The sequence below is a fragment of the Ochlerotatus camptorhynchus genome, unplaced genomic scaffold (assembly GCF_037179485.1).
Source record: "Ochlerotatus camptorhynchus isolate MF236.1 unplaced genomic scaffold, CSIRO-AGI_Acam_v1.1 ptg000094l, whole genome shotgun sequence".
Taxonomy (NCBI): domain Eukaryota; kingdom Metazoa; phylum Arthropoda; class Insecta; order Diptera; family Culicidae; genus Ochlerotatus; species Ochlerotatus camptorhynchus.
The window spans coordinates 6,522,820-6,544,179 of NW_027040584.1; the positions used below are offsets into that span (position 1 = coordinate 6,522,820).

General features: G+C 37.6%; 1 protein-coding gene across 1 annotated transcript in view; it reads left to right on the forward strand.

The window, feature by feature from the left end:
* Window positions 1-2,214: 2,214 nt before the first annotated feature.
* LOC135698742 (uncharacterized) overlaps window positions 2,215-21,360 on the forward strand; it is a 98,661-nt gene continuing 79,515 nt past the window's right edge. The window contains exon 1 of the mRNA XM_065218848.1: window positions 2,215-2,813. The gene's annotated coding sequence lies outside the window, so the exon portion shown is untranslated. The remainder of the gene's footprint in view (window positions 2,814-21,360) is intronic.

Genomic DNA, 21,360 nt, shown 5'->3' on the forward strand with positions numbered 1-21,360 from the left:
ACTTCAAAACGTAGATGACATCCATGGCAGTAGGTGACAGCATCACGGATCTCATTTTTCAGGAACACCTTCAGCACACCTCGTAAATCAGACCGGAGATACGTCAGACACCGCCACGGCGAGCCAGACGACGGATGGTAGTTATCTCGAAGAATATGCGTTTGGTTCTGAATATGGCGATGAGTGTGCAAAATATTACACAATTCCATCCTCCCTATTCGCACGCGCCCGAGGATTGGAGGCGAATGCCACTTCAACTTGTTTCGTCTACTTACTACTCTCTGACGACTGTGCTGGGGAAGCAGCATGTGCATGTAGGTAATTGGTGGATTTGTTAGTTAATTCGACGCTTTTGGACAATGCTGGACATTTACTACTTTTTCAATAGTTTCTTGTTCAAAATCATCATTCAAAAGCATTGTTATCGATGCGTAGCCATATTTTTGATCGATTGGTGATAAAATTATTAAAATTGGACCAGGGGCAGCTGAGTTATTAACGTTCAAAATCTTTCTTAATTTGTTACATGTTCCATTTTCGGTTTTCACAAAGTGTACCCCATATAGAAATCAAAGACGTAGTCCTACGTCAAAACAAAACCAAATATTCCACATGGATGACGATTTCAAGTACTGCTGCTTTCTAACCCCAATGGGTCTGGGTTCAATCTCAGCCGAGGTCGGTGGGATTTTTCTGAGGCATAAAAATCTCTGGTCACGTCTTACTTCGGAAAGGAAGTAAAGCCGTTGGTGCCGACCCATGTGTGTTTGAATGGGTTCGATATCCTACGCAGGTGTGGAAGCTGCCTTACTGCACATTCGATTGCCGTCAATGGATGGCAATCGATGTCCGTCGGTGATTGGCACTAGATTGCGGAACAGAGACCGACGTTAAATAAAGGAAAGGTCTTACTTCGGAAGGGACGTAAAGCCGTTGGTCCCGGCTCGGCCCATGTTTGTTGAATGGGTGCGATATCCTACACAGGTGTGGAAGCTGCCTTCCTGCACATTCGATTTGGCAATCGATGTCCGTCGGTGATTGGCACTAGATTGCGGATAGAGACCGACGTTAAATAAAGGAAAGAAGAAAGAAGAAGCACCTATGATGGATAAGTTAATCAGATTTTAATGCTATGTATCTTATGGTTGGATCTTTCGTGCCATGGATGGTAAAAGAACATTAAAACAATTAATACATTGTAAACCAAATAACCGACCTCTGCTCCCAGCTCGATGGAATCGTTCGTTTCTCTCGGTCGTAGCCCTTATCTTCTCTACACCGCAGACGAATGACGGACATGTCGTGACTGTAAAATAAACATGCATTTCGTTTGCTAAATACCGCTGTGCTATGTGACTTGAGTTCCAACCACATTCCGACCCAAATCAGCCAAGGAGATGGGCTGCAAAGATTTTTCCCAACTGTTACATTTTCCCTACATGCAAATAAACCACCACTTGCAAACATTCATCGCGGTCTGCTGGGACCAGTGTTGTTAACTTTTCTTGGAGTACGAAAGGTAAATTTGTTTCCATTGCGTTTATTATTGCTTGATTTAATAACCATTTTCCAAAAACAGTTCAAATGATGACGGAATTTTTTAGAATCCGTAGAATTTCTTCGGTACTTAAAAAAATCCCTTAAAATCTAGAAAATCCGAATTTTATGGTCGGTCCGTACATCCGTAGTAAATCTAAAAATCCGTAGAACTAACCACACTGGCTGGGACCGAACGTGCACACGGTCTTTCGTAAGCATGCGATGCGACTCCGTATTAGCCGGCCGGCGTTTTCCAGCTTGCTTAGCTGATATGATTGCAAAGGCAGACAGTAAACATAAACAGAGACTTGCGCATTCGAAGGCCTACTCAGAGAGAAATTCGGCACCACGTGCTTCAGATGAACGATCTGAACAGTGTTGGTCGATTTACAGGAATCCAAGGAAAGTATAATGGATATGAAATCACGAAAACTAGCAACCGTGTGAGAATTTCATCCATCGTATCGTTTCAAAAACGAGAACCGAGCTTCCGGAATTCACAAAAAGGAAGCGACTAAGAAGTTTCAGTTTCAGTTGAGTTTTGGACTTGGTGGCGTTCGGATCGGAATTGTATTGCAAAAAATATTGCTCATAATAACACAGTATAGTAAATTACAAAAAAAAAAAAATTGTGGGTGGGAACATGTCTCACAAAAAAATCAAAGACAATTACTACGAATCGGAATAGTGCACTGGCGATGAATCGATTTAATCGTGGAATTTTAAAGTGTGCAAGTTTCATTTGAAGACAAATGCTGACATATTCTGGCGAAATAGTTTGGGAAGTGAGAGAATAAACTCAAGCGAAGACATAAATTTCCAACAGCTGTCTATAGGAATAGTCATCGGAAAGTTGTGGATACCGCAGAAAAAAGTATAACAGCCCGTAGTGCGTGGTAGCAAATTTATGAATATAATAACGACGTGGCCAAGCACACCGAGGTCAGAAGCATATAAAAAATAAAATAAAATTTATGATAAATGTTTTGCCAGTTTGGATAGATACAAATTTTGGTACTGGTGTTTCTAGTTCAAGTTCTGTGATTGTCATGGATGAGTGTGCACCAGTGCAGGAAGAAGAATAGCGAAGAAATAGCTCGGGTTTTTATGCTTAAAAAGTGTGTCATATTTTATCGCGCCAATTTTTTTTTACTGGAAGTTCATAAAACGCGGGTGAAATAATAAATTTGTTCTCCTAGTTCGCGGATGCTGCTGCAATAGCTATCGTCAAACGAGTTGGAAATCTACAGTGTAACTTGAAAGATAAAAATAATGTGAGTGGAATAACTTTTGTTTCTTATCATATCATCATATATTATATCATCGATGGATGTGGCAGTGGACGGCACATTAAATGGGTTCACTCCATTCCATGTGCTAAATGACATTTGAGCAACATTTAGTTTGCCCTGCGTGCAGATTAGCGGGGTTCAAACTAAAAAGGTGATCGGATTAAAAACGGTCAGATTACCGGGGGTCCACGGCACAGTGAACTCGAGTTATAGAACATCAATTTCACACGAAATTATCGTCGCTGTAAAATCCGTTTTTCTACGGTTCTATAACTATATATCGAGTTGTGGACAGTTGACTGAGAGGAATGTTTGTCAAAATAAGAAACCCATTTTTTTTCGACGCATCATTTGAGATGGTAACACACTCTGATCGTTACATTCCTTTTATTATTTTTCACATGTTTCTGCAATCTAAAATCATTCTTCGATAAAAACTGGGTTTGATTTTTTTGAAAATACTTCAAAGTAAATTGCACCTTATAGATAGTGTACAGATTATGTTGCATTCTCATTATTATCTCGTTTTTGTTCGAAACGTTATTATGTCATATTTTTTTATGGAGTATCCTCTGCTAATCCTAAAAATCACGATTTTTTATGGGATCTGATTTTTAAGCAGTGCATCATCAAAGTTTAAAAATTTTTCAATTACCAGAAGCATGAAATTATTTGAAGATCAGCATTTTATTTCTACATGCCGATCAGTTTTATGACAAGGACAAAGTATCGCTTGTTCTTTTTTGTTGAAAATATTTCCAATTTATTTTCAGAACCTTGAGATTGTTGAGTTCCTTTGCCTCTAGGTAATGGGTAATGTGAGAAGCCGAGCAGACAAAATATTTTTTTTTTACCATTAGTTTTGCTAGTCGACTCAGCCCAACAAACATTGAAAGGTGAATAATATCTTAAAATATGCTTCTTCAGCTAAAAAAAATATTATTCAACTCTTTATCACTTCAAATTTTGTTGGGAGCTTCTTGCATTTGCTCTGCCAGAGATGTGTTTTTAGTAAACATACTTATTACATTCTTTAAAACAGAGTAGTTCTGTCGAGTTTACTGGTTTCGTGATTTTTTGCACCATGTCATCACAATATGTTTTCTTCTTTTGAAAGGTGCTCGTTCTTATCTCTCACCAATCTAGTAACTTGGATGTTTTTTGGTAGTGAAGAAATTGTATAGATGCACTGAACTTTCGAAAATTTAGGTTTGGAAATATGGTTAGAAATCAAAATGTAACGTTTTTAATTATGTGTCCATCTTTCAAACATGCACAGTTCTTTCTGTTACTGTTGCTTTGCAGTTCGACTAAGATTTTCAATAGCAGTTTTTTTTTTCTTCTTTCGCACATAAGACGGAATAATTTTCTATGTAAAGTGTTGAGACAAAAATTTCTGAGATTCGGCCTGGTTACCATTCGGGCTGATTGCCATTCGGTCTAATGGCCATTAGCCATTCGGTCTAATGGCCATCAGCCTTATGACCCAGCATGGTGGGAGGGAGTGTAATATTTTGTGACAAGCAATGCATTAGGTCCAGGAAAAACGTGACGATAGGTATAGAGTGGATATTTGTTTCCTGAAGTCGGAGTGACATTATTAATAAATGACCATTTATTGGATATCTTCTTTAAATGAAATCTGTAAAATAGAACGCTTGATTTCCTACTTAAAAATCACGCTCAAGTTTCATCAAACTTCAATGATCAGGTGAACTCCATCCAATGTTTTGTAGCTATGTCACACCATGTTAGTGAGTTTTTATCATCACGTTTCTTATCTAATCTATTTTAATCTAATCTAATCTAATCTAATCTAATCTAATCTAATAAAAGCATCCAGGAAAATGATTATATGAGCTATTTATATAAATATATATTTTATAATTATTTTTTATTTTATTTTACATGCATAATGTCACCAATGTTAACAAAACTCCTTATTTACATTTGACGCTTTGTTGGCTTGAAATATCACAAAACACTTTCATGTTCAATTTATTCCTTCCTTGGCAACACGATCGATGCGTCGTCATGAGTTCTCCTAGATTGAGATGTAAAGCTCGGTAGTGGCGATCCAGAATCGGGCAATCAAATACTGGCATCTATGAAAGTTCTTCACCGAATCAGTAGCCAATTAAAAAAAAACATCGCAAAACACCATTTAATAAAAAACAGTTCGACAGTGAGCATGCATAAGGGCTTATACGCGATGATCGATTCTCTTCGTCGATTTTCTCTTTTGTTAATAACTCGCTAGATTTAACGTTTCTCGGTGCGTTTGCTGTTGCTTTTGATAGCCAATACAACCTGTTACAACTCTGCATTGAACAAATTCTTGAAAATTGTTTCGCTTAGCTGTAGCAATGCAAAATCGATAAAAAGAATCGATCATCGTGTATTCGCCCTTATTCATGCTCACTGTCGAGCAGGCTTGCTTCCACTCACTTGCTATAAAAAAATTATTTTCTGAATTTTGAAATTATTAGATGTTATAATGATATGTTGTACATGTTAGATACACGAAGAGGTTGAAAGGCAAGTGTTTGACACATAAAACCTGCCAAATTCGCTTTCAGATAGTCAAAATCAGCGGTTTTACGACTCGCGAGAGCTCACTCTGAGTGAACGCTCACGACTCATAAAAATTGCTGATTGTAACACTCTGGAAGTGAAATTGACAAGTTTTATGCGTCAGATACTTGCCTTTCAATATCTTCTTGTATCTAACTAGTACAAAATATCATTATAACATCTAATGATTTCAAAAATCAGAAAATCATTTTTTTATAGCGAGTGAGTGGAAGCAACCCTGCTGTCGAGTTCATCACAGTTTATCGCTGAAACTGATTGAATTGAGAAATAACGTGAAAAACTACCGCACAATAATTTTCAATTTTCAGTTTTTTTAAATTTTCAAGCAATTGTTTCAACAGAGATCTCATCTACTTTAATCATATTGTCTAATAAAGATGTTTAGAAGAGAACTCTGATTACATTCATATTTAAAAGATTTAAAAATTTTAAATTTTAATTTATTAGAGAATTTCCCCCAATCCGGGGAAAAGGGCCTAACAAAAGTTTTGTTTGTTTTGTTGTCCCTTTTCAAATGTTACGTGAGATATCATGAGTTTCTTATTCTAACAGGATCATTCAAATTTCCAAAATTATCGTAACGATAACTCAACCCCGAATGAATAGCAAGCAAATTATACTCAGTGCTAAAATTATAATCGGCAAAGGTTTAATAAATCTCTCCTTGCTCAAAAATATGCTCTAGTTATCATTCATTTACCCTGCTTTCACCTGTTCCGTCGTAATTTTAAGTTCACCACCTCGGATGGCAAAGATAAAATACTGTTTGCGCGCTCCGTTAAAAAGTTATACTTCTCGGAAGTGGAAGAGTTGTGGGGTGTAGGTACGTAGGTATATCAGCATCCAGTGCAGTGGTGGAAAGCCGGTAGCAGCAGATTTCCCAGCTTTTTGTTTGTTATCATTCTCACCATCACGGTGTGGTGGTGCGAGCTCTTTTGTTGACTCTTCCTTTCCGCTCCGATTGTGATTGTGTGCTTGCCACGAACGAAGGGTAGCAAACAGGGTGGCAACAACGAACGGTGGATGTAATTAAAGCCATAAAGTCTGGTGCTGATTTTCCATTGGCATAGCTGCTCTACATTCTAGTTCAACACCCAGATGGAGCCGAAAGCTCACACCAAGCAGAACATGATTAAAATTTAATATCTTCAGTCGAACTCTCGATCCACAAATTTGCTCCTTATAAGAAATTGAGCGAGGGCAATAAATTACGGTATGTATTCAGCACCCTGCCTGTCTGGAAATGGTTGTCGAAGCCAAGAGTTTCTCAACACTTTGTTGTGAGATACTTATCTCTAGGTCGGCTGTTGTCGGTTTTATATGAAGTTGAGGAAAACTTTTTACTTTTGTCGTTTAGAATAACCAATTCTAGATAGAGCTGAAATTAGGGCGTAACAGCTTTTGTAAACAATGACTTCTATCGATGATTTCTAGGAACTCAAGGCACGCTCACGCAAATGAATATAACCATCGGATAGGAGAAGACTTTCCCTACCCCATGGATGTTGGTTTGCGTGGGTGAGCCTTGAATTTCTAGAAATCATCGATAGAAGTCATTGTTTACAAAAGCTGTTAGGCCCTAATTCCAGCTCTATCTAGAATTGCTTGTTCACTAATGACGAACATTTTCAATTGAAAATCACTTCATTAAAGCATTTAGACACACTGAACTTTTTGAGCACCGAACCAAAATCACATTTTTCTGGTATTCTGGCAACCGCAACTATTCTGGAAGCTTAGATCTAGTAGTTAGACCTAGTGACCACTAGGGTCACTAAGTCGGTATGTCAACGAACAAAATGGCGGTAACACAAAAAGGTCCTGTGACGGTATCGAGTGAATTATTTCAGCTGTACTTTTAATTTAGTTAGGTTTAACATCAGCGTCAACTCGTACTGCCGAAAACTTATTACCTGAATTGAGCTGAGCTGCAACAAATTATCTTACACGAATTCAATATGACGACTCACTAATAGTCTGGGTTATTTTAAGCACTTTAACTTCAATACACCTTTCACACGCAAACGCCTGGTTAGTTATGAAGAATGGCGGGTCGTTCGTGGATCATCTGACCTCTATCCCTTCGCTTTCCATCCCTCTATTCACAATCCATTTTCGCACCGGCATCTCCTTTTAGTAATAGCGGCAACTGTTATGTAACTTCTCCCCACTTTACTGTTATACAAATTAAATTTTAAAACAAATCCCTACTCAAAAATTCCATTTATAAACATAATGACAACAATCCTACTAACCAACAACAAATGATTTATGAAAAACGGATTTCTGATGTTTATATATTGTTGGAAACGATATTATGGTTTTATTGGTGGTTGTTACGAACGTTAGTAAATTTTTTTTTTGATTTTCAACTTTTGATCAGTTGATAGACGTTTGAAAAGTGAAAACTGATTGATTTCTCCATGTTTATTTTTCTCTGTAGTCATAGTTGAATTTTTGTAGTCATAGTTGAATTGGTGAAAGAGTATTGGCCTCTGGAAAATTGTGTTAAAAAATATCAATCTGGATTTCACGGTGCAATGACAAAACCAAGTCGCATGACCAACAGTTGAGGAAAAAACAGTTCCAGCAGTATAAAACATTGAAAAAGTGTCAAGTTAATTTTCAGTTTGGTGCGCGAAGAGTTGTAGAAATAAAATAAATTATTATTTGAAATAACAAAATATTGTATCGTTTTGTTTTTTGTTTTCTAGCGAAATAGGTATTCAATGACCGATGACCTGCCTACGAGCAGCAGTTCAGAAATAAATGATTGATTTACTCTAAATTGGCAAAACTTTGGATTTGCTGTGGTTGTTGATATTGAATTGCATCAAGTGTTTTCAATATCGTCTGAACAAAACCACACTGGAGTGACAGTCCAAATTGAACTCTTCGATTGACACTAACCACAGCAATTTAATCAAGCTTTACATCTCCACCATGAATCTAAAACAATACATATATGAGATAGATTTTATCGCATGCCGAACAAGGTAGAGTAAACAGCTCGGTTATCCGCATTGTTTTACAACCAGCCAGTGAGGTGAATCCTAAATGCCTATACGCCATATCCACTAAAATTTGTGCTCTGTCTTCCTCGTCTCCATTGTACATTGCTCGACAACCTTTGCAATATGGAGTGGCGTGGTGCCCCTTCCAAACATAATATGCGATGAAATTCACTGACTCATCAGCTCAAAGTGCATGTCAGCTCGACTTTAATGATGATGTCGATGATTATGCACTTCAATATAAGGCAGCAGCGTTTCAGAGAGCTTTGGCCAGAGCTTGAACGTTTATATCGCTGGAGCTGTCGCATGGGTGAGTTAGATCTTGTTGCTGCTGTCACTACCTATGCGATATCATAGAAGAAACGGTAGTAGTGGTGGTTATGATGATGATGATGGTGATGATGCTGATGATGATGATGATGAATACACTCGACATAATTAATAGCTTTCGTAATTACCGCAGCGTAAGCGGGGCGCATTTGCACGATGAGCGCTAAATACGAGAGAGCGGAAAGGTGACTGCTCTAGTCGGCAAGGATAAGTCGGTTAACGGAACTATGGAACAAATGACGATTTAATAAAAAAAAGTCACTATCTGATGTTCAAATTAAGTTTTATAAAAATAATTTTGTGACTTATGATTCTGACTGTGAGTTTCAACCAATTCACTTTCATTGAAATTGTGAGATTTTCCTGCTCGTGTACCACCGTGCTCCACTGCTATCGACAGCACTAACCCAGCAACGGTAGGTAGGTATAATGTATTCATTCGCCAGAAAACCAACGCAGAGGCCACATTCAAACATTAGTAGCATTCCTGTATGCCACAACATAATAGATTCATTTTGATATGATGACGTGTGTTGGTTGGGTAAAGCGGTCGCGCTAGGAAGCACAAGTATCCACTCTTGTAAGCCAGCCCTGCTCGTGGAGAAAAAGTTGTCTATGATGACATCTTGATGTATGGATATTGTGCAATGTACATGGAAAATGAGAAAAATGCGGAAACGCCACACTGCACCCGGAGATTGTGCAATGAATGCTGATTTTCTAGAGTTCCATTCATAGCATAACATTGTCTGTACATGATCTGTATTTACTGGTAGGAACTCTTTGTTTCAATTAGTGCCTAATTAATTAAGTTAAAGATAGGGATGATATTCTTATTTTCAGCCTATGTTTCCCTGAGTGAGCCCAGTCAGTTGTGTTTTATCAATAATATGTGATTATTTGTTTTACTTTAGATTACAATTAAATTCTTCCGAAAATCACCCACTCACTGAAATTTCCTGGGAATATGAAATTTCCTGAAATATTCCATACCAGGCGACTGCTTGCAGAGTTTCTATTAACTTGCTTGTCATCCCTGTTGAGGCTCCACAGCATTGAGCACCTGAGTCTGCCTCTGCGGCGATGTCCAGCCAGATTCCAACCTTTGACCAATCGGCTTCTGATGACATAATAGAGCTCACTATTTAAGATTCAGTTGTGAAGCCATTGCTTGGGCATTATCCTAGTTGTTAACATTTATGCCTGTCTCGCTAATGGTCAATAGCTCAAATATCATTCCCGGAAAAGTCACGAACGACCCAAAATGTGTTTAAGTGATTAAAAAAAATACAGTTTATTCGTAGCTTGACCGATTTAAATGAAGAGTTTTCAAAACGGACTGTTGAATCCACCTATGTACCAAATGCTTCATGATGATGAGATTTCTCTAAAATGTCGAAAATGTATTGCAAAGCACTCGTCTTTTTAGGATAAAGGGTGTCCCACATCAAATTGCATCACGGAAAAAACGCTGTAGAAATTTATCTAGTTGACCGATCCTTTTCAAACTTTCAGACAAGTTATATTTTACCCATTAGTAAGCTTTTGGCATATTTATTTCATTCAACTTCAATACCATAACCGTACGCTCGCACCTTGCGCTTAACTCCACTCTTAAGGTTCTTTACAACATCTGGCTGCAGCTTCTTCTGTTCGGAAATCCACTTTTTCTTCAGGTTTTCCTCAGATTTGACCTCCTTGGGGTGCTTCCGTAGAGCCTGCTAGCCCAGTATTTTTCGATGGACCTTAGTTCCGGTGCGGTGGTTGGGAGGTGGTAACTCCGTTGCCTTTGTACCACTACAGGACAACATTTGAATAGTGACATGAAGCTAGATCCGGCCAGAAGACCGTAGGGCCCTCGTGTTGCTTCAACAGAGGAAGCAGACGCTTGTGTAGACAATTCTTGAGGAAGATATCCCCGTTTACAGTTCCGGTAGTCACGAACGGCGCACTTCGTTTGTCGCATGAGCAGATTGCTTGCCAAATCATGTATTTCTTGGCAAACTTCAAAAGTTTCTACTTCCTTACTTTCTCCGGAATATCAAATTTGTGCTGGGCAATGAAGAACAGTAGCCCCGAAAGCTGCCGGAAGTCCGCCTTGACGTAAGTCTCATCATCCATGATAATACAATGAGGCTTCGTCAGCATCTGGATGTACAGGTTCCGGGCCCGTGACTTTCCCACCGTATTTTGCTGTTCGTCACGATTTGGAGCCTTCTGCACTTTGTACGTATGCAGTAGAGTGATGCAAAATTTGAAATTTTCGCTCCACAATACTTAAACTATTCCAAATCGGATCCTGACTAACCTCTCAAAATTTGAACCCATTTGGTGAGAAACTGAGATGGCACAAACCATTTGAAGTTTGTATGGGAATTACTATGGTAAAACCAAGATTTTTGTTCATGTCTATCTAATAATTCACCATATTGGTCTGCTTCAAAAGTTTTCAACTGTACAAAAGTTAGGAAATTTTCTCAGCTACAACTTTGCTCAAGACCACTTTTGGATTAAATGCAAGGATCGAAAGTTATTAATGGTTCAATGCGCTCATGTCTTATGATCATGCTCAATCAACTGCTCAGCAGGCAACATTGGTGTTTCAGGGGTGTTGAATAGGACACAAAAATCATGACTACTATGTCACACTGCAAAATACAGTGTTGCCTACAGAGCAGCTGCTTGATCATGTCATAAGTTTACCAATCTCTTAAATAATTAATAACTTTTTCCTCTCGTTTTACATAGAAACGATCTTCAGCAAAGTTGTAGCTGAGAAAATTTTCTATAAGAATGGCTGTTGAGATATTTCGCAGCTCAATATGGAAAAACACTAGAAGGCAATGATCAAAAAGTTGAGATTTCCCATAGTAATTTACATGTAAACTTCAAATGGCTTGTGCGAAGTCTGTTTCTAACCAAATGAGTTGTAACTTTGGGAGGCTAATCAGGACACGATTTGAAACCATTTAAGCACTGTGGAGCGAAAAAGTCAAATTTTGCATCAGTCTAGTATGCAGTCCCTCCCGGTCCTTGGCTCTCTGAACGGAAGGCTTGGACAGATTCAACTTTTTGGCCACATCCCTGATCGAAGCATTGGGATTCCGCTAAAACGCTTTCACGACACGCTTGTGATCCTGATCACTAATAGAACATCCATTCTGACCGCATTTCTCCTTCCGTTCGATGCTCAGAGTTTCGTGTGGGACAGCCTTTAATGAGTGTTTGTTTAGAGCAATTAAATGCATTTCAGACATTCGTTAATGCTTGAAAGAGTTTGGGGCATGACCCGAAATCTTTCCCCACTATTGGTAATTCATGATTTCAGACGATCTATTGCTATTCGAAACCATGCCCTTACATGAAATCATCCATGCACTTTTGATTTTCTTGAGTTATTGGCCTGCAAAGTAAGGTTCTGAAATCATTAGATGTTAAGCTGCGGACACACTTGTATAACCTACTATGAGCATGAGCATTATTTGTATAATAAATTATATGCACATCCATGGTCACACTTGTATAGTTTTTGTATAGTTGTTGTTGTACTCAAAATTATTGTACAAATAATTCCCATGCTCATAGTAGGTCATACAAGTGCATCCGCGGCATTAGGATGATATATTGCACATGTATCTGATTCATATTTCAAACACTTAAGGCATTCTTCTTCTTCGCATTTCAAGCTTATTGCTTATTACATATTAGCCATATTAGCTTATTGCGCGCTCTCAACTTAGTGTTCTAGATGCTCTTCCACAGTTATTTATTGAGACCTTTCGATGCCCCGGTACCATTTTTGCATCAGTATACTTGTGTGGCAAGTACAATCATACTATATGCCTAGGGAAGTCGAGAAATTTTCCAACCAGAAAAAATCCTAAAAACCATTAGAAACGCCGTTGCGCGAATCGCCAAATTACCCCTTGAATGTTTGAATGTTGTAGCTGAAGAAATTTCACACATTTCACTCTTCTTTTAGTAACTCCCATATAAATTTCAAAGGGTCAGTCTAATATGAGTTTGCGTCCAAATAGACTCAAATTTTTGGAAAATTACCAGGACCTGAATTGAAATCGATTTAGCTTGGTGTATATGTTCGCTCCGTAACGTGATTAGATCACCTTTTCGTGGTACGGTACGGGATGTAATATCTACCACCGATTCCTAGTCTTGACTACTTCAAACTAGGGGAACAGGATTTTAAAGTAATCAAATGAACACATCTTAGTCCTTGTTACTATTTAAGCCTTGTTTATAGTGACCGGCTTTGTCCATCGAGGATGATCTTGGAATAAGGAAAACATGAGTTAATTATTCTTCATATATGTGATTCCTAATCTTCTATTCGTTGTTCCCCAGTTTGAAGTGTTTTTTTCTGTAAAATCATTTATTTATCGAGGCTCAAATGCAGAAGCTTTACGGAGCCGAAATTCATTTTACTTTTTCCAATAGAATTAGTGCTAGAGTTGTCCGAATACTCGTGGCTTACTCGAGGTTACGGGCTACAATCTATTAACAGGTAGGTACAAGAGTATGCGATTGATATATTTATCTCCAGCAAAAAACATAATTTTGATATCACATCAAAGTAGATGCACTTCAATCGTGTCGAAAATATGGTGTAATATTACTTGCCAAAAACGACAAAATTATCATTAATACAGTGCATGAAATGACATTACGCTGCATTTACTGAATTTGTTTATTTTGTGGCCATAAAAATTACATGAGATTTTCGACATGATTGAAGCGCATCCTCCTGGAAGTAATATTAAAATTTAATTTTTGCTGTGTGTTTTTCGACATTTGACCATGGTGCAGTGCGGTGACGCGAAAGTGTTCTTCTCTCTAGATGCCTGGTGGTTGTTTACAACTGCAACGAATCATAAAAAGAGGGGCTTGGCTAGTTTGAAGTGGTTAGGGTTTCGATGCATGGTCATTATCGGTGCCATTGCTTAATTTTGTTGCTAACGGATCTGATTTTGCCTGACAAAGGGGCGCCCCTTTGGAGGGTGCTCTCAGTCTTCGAAGGGTATAAATAGCGGAACCTTTCAATTAGAATCGATTCCTTGCGATGAAGGCAAGAATGACAACTGTATCAAAACCGAATACTTCATCATTTCGCAATAGTGATGGAGTAATACGACATGCACTAAACTAAGGACACGGGATATTCTACAATTACTGGTCGCAGTGGTGTTATGTCCCGAACAGAGGAAACAGAAAAAAAAAACGTATATGCTCATGTTGTCCCATATTTTTAAATTTTATCGTAATGCACCGAATACCGGTCGGTACATTAATCCAGACAGTTAATATTTTATTATATATTACGTCTATTTGGCAACAAAACAAATATGTGCGATGATTCTGATCGATACTAAAACACCATGATTTTCGTGCTTATAGGTAGTAGTTCGGAGTGTGACCGTGTCCGGATTTCGAGCACTTACAGTACTCTATGTTTTGCAAACCCTTACAACAGTTTACCAGAAGCATTGATAGCATTGGCATTCAAGAAGAAATCAGTCTGGTAAAAGCAAGAGATAAATTTTTCAACGATTCAATGAACGGGAACAGTTTTATGCCTTCTGCCAGGATGCTGCGTTCGCACACTTGAAGCACATTATGCCTTTATTTGTGGGTCTGGCATCAATATCACTGCTCATTAGGGTGGTCCAAATTATTGTTTTGGTTCCACACTTTGGCTCTTTGTATTATATACGAATATTTCTATGGGGGAAAGACATATTGTAGCTGAGAACATTTCCTATCAGTTCCAATAGCGAGTTTAACCTTAGAGCAATATGTCGAAAGGCTGAAACCAATTGAACAAAACGTTTACCTTTCCCATAGTAAGTACTATATACACACTTAGATTATTTAACAGGAGTCATTATTTTTATGTGTTTTTGAATTACTGAAAAAGACGGTAAAAATATGAATAACCGTTATCGGTAAATGAAATCGACATATGTATGTACAAGTTATATTATTGAATTTTCCACAGATTCTTGAACTTTTACCACAAATTCAAAATCCCAGTAAAACATTACTGACAGGATTAGTGCGTAAACATTAAAGGGCCACTTATACCCTGCATATCGACCTATCAACTCATGGACCGGGGACTAACGGCTTACTTCCATTCCGAAGGTGTGATCATAATTTCGCTAATTTTTTAGAGAGAATGGCAAGGACCTGTTTTGGAATATATTTAGCTGAGTGGAGCGAAAACGATTTTGTAACTCTTTATTTGTTACAAATTCAAATTAAATTACATTTTATTATAATCTAGGTGCTCCAGCTACTAAAGTACCTTACCAGTCTTAATTATTATGATATATATCTAATTGCGTTTGTTTCTGCTTTAACAATTCAGAAAAGGTTTTCTATGCCTGCATGTCAGTATATTTATCATTTGTCATCTTAAAACTAAATCTTATCTAAATATAAAGGGAATTAATCGTTGCAATGGAGGATTGCAACGATTTTTGCCTAAAATTATTAATTATTTGGTTGGACATTTGTTCTAAAGCCTCGACATTCTATGTACCTCAATAGTACTGTAACTTCAAAATCCTCTTTGAATTGCTCCGAAATGTTTTTTTGTTACCTTATAGGCCCAAGGTCCTGCTCTAGCAGGTAGTCGTTCAGATTTGGAATTTTGATAATTTACCTGCAGATTCCTGTCAGTTAAATTATTTTGAACTATTTTCATACCCACAAACTTAGAACTTATTAAATTCAATGTTAGTTGCATTTCCTATCATCATCTGAAGCGAATACCTCAGATAACGATATATGTTGGTCATGCAGACGATGCAATGATTTTTTATCTGTTTTATTTCGTGTTCTGTCTACGCTTACGACTTTAATACCGCACATTTTATTTATAACATTTCAGAACGACGCACACACTTATTTCGATTCTCTCCAAATCTCGTTCAACAGAAAAAGCATGCGAAATCAAATTATCTTACAATCGAGCGCTTCTTATTCGCCTATCCATGTTCCAAAGCAAAGAGAAAGTAGTGGAGAAAGCACACGTCTGAAAGTCACAATGTTCGTGGTTCGAGTCCAGTCAGCAACCTTTTTTTTTTCGTCATAATTATTTGGATCGCAGCTCGGTATTTCGCATCTCCATGCGGTCTACACTAACATCCTGCGATGATGAATCCCACATAATTGTAAGCAAATACTACATCCCCCGGTTGGGTGTAGAAGCTTCAGTTGGATTTTTATCCAGCTTCAGAATTGGAACAACTTTTGCATTTTTCCATTTATCAGGAAAGTAGTTTTTTCCTCAGGGCAGAGAATCGCTTTTTAATTTGTTTTTGCCAATCCCGCCAGATAAATTTCATGGCAGTATCGTGTGTTCTTTGATTTTGCCTCATATGGACATTTTTCAGACGGATCAAGAGCTCAAAATCGTCGTTTATTATAACAGAATCAAATTCTACCTCGCATTGGTACTGAGGCAGCTCTTGCTTCAACTATATAGGTAGTTAAAGATTCAAGAGCATAATTAACATAATCTTTGGGTTTCAAAAGAATATTGGGATCGAAGTGATATTTCATAAATGTTCGATATTGCTCCCAATCAGCTCTATGTTACTTTAAAGTAGAGCTATTGGGATTAGAAATAATTTCTTGGGATATTTTAAAAGGTAATCAGATCAGACGTCAGCATGGGTAAAGTTGATGAGCAAAAACGATAATGTGAACCACCCTACTGCTTATAGCACATTCCGTATTTTGAGGTCTCTCGGTGTGTGCTAGCAAATCCATTTTTGAAACCATTGCAATAAATCATCATCTACCTAGTACAAGCTGAAGCGTAAAACACTCGAACCTACATATTTCTAGAGTCAGAAAACTCGTTCTTCGATTTCCCTCATCAAACGAAAAACGTGAAACGGATGTGGGGCTGGGGTGGATGCGAAAATGTGAACCAGAATGCTATAATATCGGTGAGAACAGCTGCCTGTTTCTGATTTGTCTGTCAGAAATAAGCCCGAAGGAGTGAGGTGGAGAGGGCAAAGAGGAGCAGTTTCTAAACGCGGAACGAAACGATAGCCAGGTCCAGCGTGGTGAAACAAATTTCGCTTGAACGAAGCCATAACTGAGGTTATAACAGCTTTATTAGCTTCATCGAGTTTTTTTTGTGTTTGTCATGCTTCTGAAATTTTTCTCCCATCCAGAGGCAGTTTGATGATGTATGCTTTACTGGGGTTTGATGGTGTCTGGCTGGCAGATAAAATAAATGGACTTACCCAATCAATTTTGTATTGCTGACCTGGTTGAAAGGATTGGCGAGGGGTTTTAAATATTTTAGCATTTTGCTGATGCAGATGATAAAATGAATTAGGATGTGTATCCAGTACAGTACAGCTGAGTTCATATAAATGTGTATAGACAAATTTATAGTAATTTAATGGCATGGAGTTATTACTCATTGATAAATCATATTGGAAAAGCGTGTGGTAAATAAATCGATTTTTTTTTGATAAAATTAATTGTTGAGAGAGAGTGTCATCTATGAATAAAAGAGTGTCAGTTTTGGTATATACATATATTAATTTTTATACTATTAAAATTTAATATGATGAGGGCGCCCAGCGAACCAGGAAATCCTGAAAACCGAGAAATAACCGGGAATTTAAATAGTAGCTGAGAAACCCGGAAATTCAATGGGAAAATCGGGAAAAATCAATTAACCTAAGTTAGATTTCCTTCATACTGTCACTTAAATTATGGGTTGCATTTTTGATTTTTTTTTATGGATGTACTAGTTTATTATTATATATAATGGTTATTTTTCTACACAATCTATTATATAGTTTACAGCAGGATTCAACTTTAGCCACTTATGTGTTACTTTGAAAAATTGATTAATATTAACCAATTTCAAATAAAAAAAATGGAAATTGTTTAATCGAAACTTAGATTTATTTCCGATTACTGGAGAACTTCCACTCTTTGGCCTTGTGCCGTTAAAAAAAATTATGTGTTTCTTAGTAAATTCTGGGTCTTTGAAAACATGTGGTCTGGAACTTTAATAAACTGATATAAATGGATTTTCCTAAGCATCTCGTAAATATATTCTTACAATAATTGGGTTCTTTAATTGTGATAAAATATATCGGATTTCTGAGCAAAATGATATTTTGTTTCGAGCCAATAGACTTTCATCTTGATTTTTAAATCAACATTTAAAGTAAAATAATAACTTTGCATTTGACAAAACAAAAGTGTTTGACAGCTCACTCCCATACAAAGTACCACCTAGGGGCGCTAAGATGCTGATTTTTGCTAAAGTAATCACACTTAGCTCCAGTATACCAAATTAAATTAAATTTTGGATTTCGGATTCTTTTTTAATGCAGATTACGAATATGCATTAATCCAATACCCTTAAAGTACCCAATTTTAATGGCAATTTTTCCATGGACTGCAGAATACAAGCAAATTTTTCCAGAATTAATGTGTTTATATAAAATTTTCACGAGATAATTTTCTAGCCGCAGTGCATTTAGGGACATAAACTTTGTTCAAAAATTTAGCTAACATAAAAATTGCAAAATTATTTTAAAAACCTCCCGACGGCCATATTGCTGAATCTATTCATACGGCGAGACATTAGAAAATCTGTATACTTGTTATGCAAATATTTAATAACATCTTATAGTCTTATATGTAATCGTATTTGCGGGTTGGATGTATCGCTCGCTAGCGTACCTAACCATTCCATTACTATGCCTATACTAGTCGCTAGTCGTATTATGTCCTCCATAAAAATCAATCAATCTTAATCTAAAGAAGCTCAGAGAGCTAATCATTGGATTCTCCACCATCAGACAATTTTGAGCTCTTGAACAAACATTACATAAAGCCACCACGAGACTCCAACAAACAGACGTGAATCGAATAAAAACATAACTTGTTTGAAGCTTCTTTCGTGCTTTAAAAGTTATAAAATTTAAAACAGCCACACAAATACAATAATTCGAGTAAAATTAACCGCGATGACCATGCTGCACTAAAAGAATAACGTACAGTCCCATTTTTTCTGGACATTGATTTACCGAGAATTCAACAGTTGGGATTTCAACACCACTAGTATGAAGATGAAAAAAACACAATGCGTAATTCATTGTAAAATTAACATCCCACGCGTTGCTCATTTTTTGTTTTCTTTTAAAATTCATGCGGAAAAAAGCCAAACCATTAACACATTAAAAACGATGCTTCTGGGAAGTGGAAAATGAAAAATGGGTGCAATAAATTAAAATCGTTTTTTGTTAGCGCAAAGCTTTCCCCATTTGCAAATGTGCTGCACTTGATCCCAGTCTTTTCAGTCAGAATCAAGCTATTCATTGTGAAGCGATGGAATGAAATGGGAAGTAATTGCCACAAGCAACGAGAGTTTTGACAGGGGGAATCTGTGTTAAATTGCTGACATTATTTAACCCCAAAGAAAGCAAATTAGTCTGTATTTTCGAGATTTGCTGTTTTAATTTGCAAGCACAGAGATTGCTGCCGCATTACGACAGTTGAAATTAACTGTCATAAAATTTACGAAGACTGTCCTTGTTGGTTGGCAATGTACCAGAACACGTATGCAAGCTTCGCCTGCGACAAAAAGGACTTGACTTCAAAAGGCGAAGGGTCCCAGCCACCGTTTAAAGAGGCTGCGAAATGACGCAGCTTAATGGGACGTATAAGTGAATTTGCTCCTCGCAAAGGTCCTTTGAAAATGAAAAAAAAAACAAAAAAAACATGAAGACAGGGCAAGTTGGAATCTTGGCTCAGATGCTGCCTTTTTTTCCTTTTTGATTAGCTTGCTCATTTTTGTCCCTACTAGCGTTTAGCATAATATATTATCCGGTAAGTTGCAAACGGTGAAAACGACAAAGTTGTACACAAATACCAACTGCCACATGCAGACAATGAGAAAAAAATGTGTCTCTTTAAGGATGGCTACAGTGCTGCCGGTGGTTACCAATTTGTTTATCACGAGTACCCGCTTGATTCCAAGAACTGGATTTAATCTTTGATAAATTATGCATTTCTGAACTCTCGATTGTTAATTGCTTGATCCTTACTCCACAAGACTGGTTTCAATTATGTGGGACATACCTTTTCTCTGCAATCTACTGAATCACACGACGATTTTGTAACTAAACGAAGAATGTGGATGTCACATCATTCTAATTTTAGGTTCGCTCCTGCTTCCCTTCCTGCGATGTTGTTTCGTCTTCCTTTGCCTGAGGGGATTTTTTTGCTCTTTACTCCACCGTTGACGAAAAGATTCAGCATGTGTAGCTCTTGCTATCGCTCCGTTTAAGCCATGGACCAGAAAGCGTAATCAAGGCCCCAAAATTCGAGAGGAAAAGATTAGCAGGATTTCCTTCCTGAGCTCATCACCTTCCTACCAGCGAGGGTACATGGGACGTTTTTGCAGCATTGAAACTTGTTTCCGTGCTCTGAACCACCAGTTCATCTGAAGATTTCGAAATAACTTCTTTTCAGCCATTTGCTACTTAAACTTCAGAGTCTTATCTAGGTCCATCTTTTGCTTGAGTGTGTGGGTAAACATTTTACGATTCACTTAAGCGGAAAAATTTAAAGAGATTTTAAGGAAATGTGCTTCAAAGCCTTTCTTCGTAGGATTTTTCCAATTCTAAAGCATCAATCCTTAAAAATGTGTGTTTCAACTACACGAAAGCATACGAAGCTAGCTGCCTTACATATCGCATCGCACGTGTTTCGGTGCTGAAGGTGAAACCTATTAAGACGGCAGCCTTTATTAGCATAAGAGGGAAAATCCTCGTTAATGAATATTTCCTGCTAGCTACTTATCCTCTGCCTGGTGGAAGAACTACCAGGCACTCAGGGTGGTATTTTTCTAAAATTTTCATCTACACTGCTCATTGCTTAAATAGCAGCATTAGCATCGTCTGTAAACGATGATTACCGTCAGCTTGCACAATGCTGCTAGACGACGGCGACTGGTAATTTGCGTGCTAGAACCATTCCTCCTTTTAAAACCCGATTATGTCATTTAGCAAGCAAACCATGGATCGATTGATATGAATTTGTTTGCCTAGCTTTGATGAATGCAATTCTTGTCACCAGCATCAGTTTGCGGTGATTGGCATTTGATGGAGCTACATGGTGATTCATGGAATGAGCGATATTAAAACCGTTTATTTCTCTCTCTCTCCTCCAGTTCAACTTGGTTGACAGTCTGTTTTATGTGACCTATTTTCAAGGAATTGTAGCTTGGTGCGGTCGTCTGTTTGCTGTTGTTTTTCAGTCTGACGAAGATGAATAAACAGACGTAAAATCTTGAACAGTTAACTGAAATACGTGTCATTCATGAAGACAAGCAAGATTCGAATGTAATGTCAGGTTCTTTAGACATTTAAGGTGATTATTTGTACCGTCCTTTTTCGCATTTCACTTCGCAATTTCACAATTCAAAATACTGAACCGATAAAACCGGGAGATTCGGGAATTAATTGGGAATCGAAAAGCACCGGGAAATAACCGGGAATTTGATTGGAACCTTAGGATATTGT